Below are 4,313 nucleotides of genomic sequence, written 5' to 3'. Positions count from 1 at the left end.
GTGGTAAGTTCGGAACTGAACTATGTGACGCGAAAATATGCCCAACGAACCACTGACGAATAGAAAAATATTGACCACTGGTTGGATGGGTTTGCCTTCCCAAGGCATCAACATCTGCAATTCCGACGAGATCGGTGCACCCCAAAAGCACAGTCAATCGACCACTATTCAGAGATACATTTGCCTGTGGTTGACGGAATTTTTTGCACCAGTCGACGTTTGGCACCAATTCCAGCTCAATTTGAAGTTTTTTTTTTTTTCTGCGATAAAGAACGGATCACTCTGTAGTACATATCAAAGTTTTTTTCCCCACCAAAACGTCAGTGTACAAGAAAAAGCCACTCAAAACGCTTGGGTTTGATTCGATTTTAAGTGTAACACGGTATCTATAGCTCAAGGAGAAGAATTTCCATAAATCAGTCATAAGTACTGAGATTGGTGAGAATAATTATCTTGATACAGGATCTCAGTAATATTAAAATAGTAGTGTTCTTAGAGATCATATCATTACTAAACGAGAAAATAATAGTACCTATGTAGTGTTTCAACGGATAATGGCTCGATGGAGGTCACGTTATTAACCTACCCCTACGAGAACCGTAAGTGAAATTGTTGGGTCGTTGCAACCCTGACACCACTAACTCCCCCCACTTCGGAACGCACTGCTTATCATCCAGTAAATGATAGCGGTAACGGCGCACACCCGCGACAGCTGGAATCGTTTAACAAGGAGCCCAATTTGCCGTCTCATGATTCCATCAATGCAGTCAGATTTTGCAGTATACGTCACCGCGGCATAGTGGACATAGTCAGGATGTTGTCTTTTGGTGAGCTGTGGCCCTCACCAAGACTAGACTTGCGTTCTATAATAGATCAATAGTGAACTCAATGATTAATCTATTCAAATGCGACTACTTCGAGATGTAAATAAAGTCACCAGCACAGATTGTATACATTTGCTTTTGGCACCACCTTAGCTGCGGTTTTCTTTTTAAAACCGCCTACTTGAAGCCCCGTTTTGCACCCATTGAGCTCGAGATAGCACAGTCATGACCTAGGTATGTCGTTAATGCGTAAAAAGTGGTGGGTTGGGAGTTCCTGTAGTACCAACATATATGTACTTCCCGGTATAGAGTGGCCTTTTTATCTGGTACGAAAGACATGCAGCTGGAGTTAGCCAAGTTTTTAGCAGGTTTCACAAATTTTGAAACGCATGCAACTGGTGGAATTTTTTATTGTAGAAATCTTTATTTTTTCGGCAAGACATCGACTAATAGACCCATTGTATTTTCAGTCACGCACACGAATCATTTTGCATCTTGACTAAAAAAAATACAATTCGCGCTCTAGACCATGGCACTTTAAAGACTATTAATTGATATTCAAAGTATACAAATTCGCGTATTGTACCGGTAAGTGGTGGGAGAGCTGTCTTGGCATCGTTGCTAATACCCTGATATTATTTGCCCAGTCTTTTCGATGAAGCCATCACTGATGAGTGTTCTGCTACACCTATTGCTTGTACTCTACATCCAAACGAAAAAAAAAATGTCTGAGAAGATATATCGTACTGAGCACGTGTGTCAGAAAATACAATATATATGATTGCTAAAATGCACTGCGTATTTGTGGCTTAATATTGTCTTACATAATTTGATTGCTATTATTAAAGCCCTCACGTTGCTATTATTTAAGAACCACATTAGTTCAGTAAAATCGCATGTTTGTGTTGCCAGTTAGGTCCAAATGTTGCAGGACCTCTTCGAGCCAATTACGACGCGTCATCCAGTTTAGAATGACCCTACAAGGTCAACGGGAGAGCCGTTATTATTGTCATGTTATGATAATATATTGTGAGCCTATGAGTAAAGCCCATTATTTATTATTATTTACTAAACAGACAAATTTTTACTGTACCCCGTTTACGATTTCACCGACGTCACTGGTGATTACGCGATGATCATGACTTCGTTGAGGTCTGCCATTTCCAATAAACACATGCATCATCGCTGCACTGCATATGGTGCATGTGTTTACGTTGTTCCCCAGGTTTGACTGATTACGCTAGATGAATGGTTAAATTAAAATCACATGACCAAGGATTGCAAGTACCGTATTTGGGATCATAATTCATACCCCATACCGTAAAAGTCGGCTCCAGTGCTACACCGTTTAGCGGTAATAATCAAATCATTTGAAAAAGCCTCGTAAGGTTTTTGAAATGACCCGCTTGAGCAACACGCGTCCTCACATCCAGTGGCGCGCCGTTGTGCAAAGTTCCCGCCTTCCACCACATATAACACAAGCACACAATGGAGCTCCACCCTAAAGCAAGAACAAGGTCAAGCTGAAGGTACATAAATGCGTATCACATACCCCTTACTTAGTTCGAAGTCTCTTTTGATGTAATTAATGACTTGGGCTACAGTATTATTTTTATACTGTTTAACATTTGTTTCACAGGCGATTCCACCAAACAAAATTATTTAATGTATGGCGAGTTGAGTCGATAAAGAAGAGAAGTAGTAGTTTGAGTTTGTCGTCAAAAGACAAAGTGAGGTTGATTAAGGTTAAGACGTCATCTAGCTACAAACCAATCATTAGTGGACTGATGTTCACTATAAGTATAGTGACAATAGGCTGTAGCAAGATAGAAAGGACCTGTTAGAACTATTTATAATGGTTCGAAGAGGTTTTAACTGAGTGTAATCACCATGTTTGGAGGCAACTTCAACATAATGCTCTAGTAAAAGGGGTGTTGACCCTACATTTGGAGCTGTCGCACTGGCCGACTTTTACGGTATTCTTGAAGTTGTAGTATTGTAAATCGAACACGAGATGTACATGTACCGACGACTCTATGTACAATGTTCATGAACCTCAACACAGAAAGAAAAAACAAAACGATAATATCATCACTTTCGATTTTAAATGGTCTGCCGGGAGAGAAGGTAGAAGTAGTTGATAGTAGCTCGCATTTTTTTCCTGGGGATGACGACATCGTAAATTCGATCAGGTCGAGCTTGTGATGAAAAGAAACAGCCACCCTATTAAATTGCTTGTGTGGCTTCCGGTCCCTGTCGTCCGCGATCGTCCTTGTTCCTGACCTGTGTTCGCGCCATAAATTTTTATCGGGCTTGGTTTGCGCGGCATGGCGTTTTTCTTGCAATGATTCTGCTGTATTCGCCGTATTTCTACGCTACATCTTATGAGATCTCAAGTGGTGAGCTGTACGAGTACCGGCTTCTGATTGGTCAAAGCAAGGTGTGAATTAAGAGTTAACTATGAATTATGAGATCTCAAATACGGTACGTACCGTCGATTCCGAATGACCTAAATTCGTAGGTAACATACCAGTACAGTACTGCGCCTCGTTTTCTCGCCTTCGGATCTTCGATTAACTTTCGGATATAATGCTCATTTTGCCAAGTATCCTGGAGTTTCTACACCGAAACCAGATGTGTTTGCAATCCTATATAGCCCACCATCGCGAAAATGGGGTCCAGTACTGTATAAATGATAGTCATCTCCAATCATCTCCAATTTAGTAGTACATGGACCACTTTAATTCAACCAGAGCCGAGATTAAAGAATTCTAGAGCGTGAGACCGATACTATTTTCCACGAAGCAGAAAATACCAAACGAATTTTATATCAAAGAAACTAGATTATGTATCCTATAAGATTAATAACGTTCCGACTATCCACTCAAATTGATATAAATGAAAGATAACCAATAATGACAAATAACATTCTGCTATCCACAGAATTGCTGTGGTGATACACAATTCTTGTAGTGTTACTCCTGAGGAATTAATCAGCTTTACGTCACCCCGACATTAAAAAGAATCAATCGATGGCGCAGTTTGCGAGGTCTTGACGGCATTCTCGACAGACGCCATGGCGATGGCGACCAATTTATCGTTGAGCACCACACGAACTCAGTGCGGTTAGTCGCACTCAGCTTCGAAGCCCACTACACTTATCTAGCTCTACACCGCAGTGAAATGGTGACTGCATGACAAGGATACCATCGGGTTCCGCCACGCTGAACGTGTACAGTTAGAGGTTCACTGGGAGACAACATCTTGAGCTTAGGTCAAGCCGCCACGGTTGGTCTTGTATTGTAGTAGAGTAACCATGCTGAACCTTCATCACAATTAGCAGCCGTCAATGGAACACGCGTGTACGTGTATCATGCGGCATAGTGGACAAATGAGCAATTGGTTGCTTAGCTAGCAAAAAAATAAAACAAAAACAATTCGCCCATCTACCTGAAATGTCCGGAGACGGAAGGGATTGACGACGTAGAT

The sequence above is a fragment of the Phytophthora parasitica genome (assembly GCF_000247585.1).
Source record: "Phytophthora parasitica INRA-310 unplaced genomic scaffold supercont2.12, whole genome shotgun sequence".
Taxonomy (NCBI): domain Eukaryota; phylum Oomycota; class Peronosporomycetes; order Peronosporales; family Peronosporaceae; genus Phytophthora; species Phytophthora nicotianae.
This window is presented reverse-complemented; position numbering follows the sequence as displayed.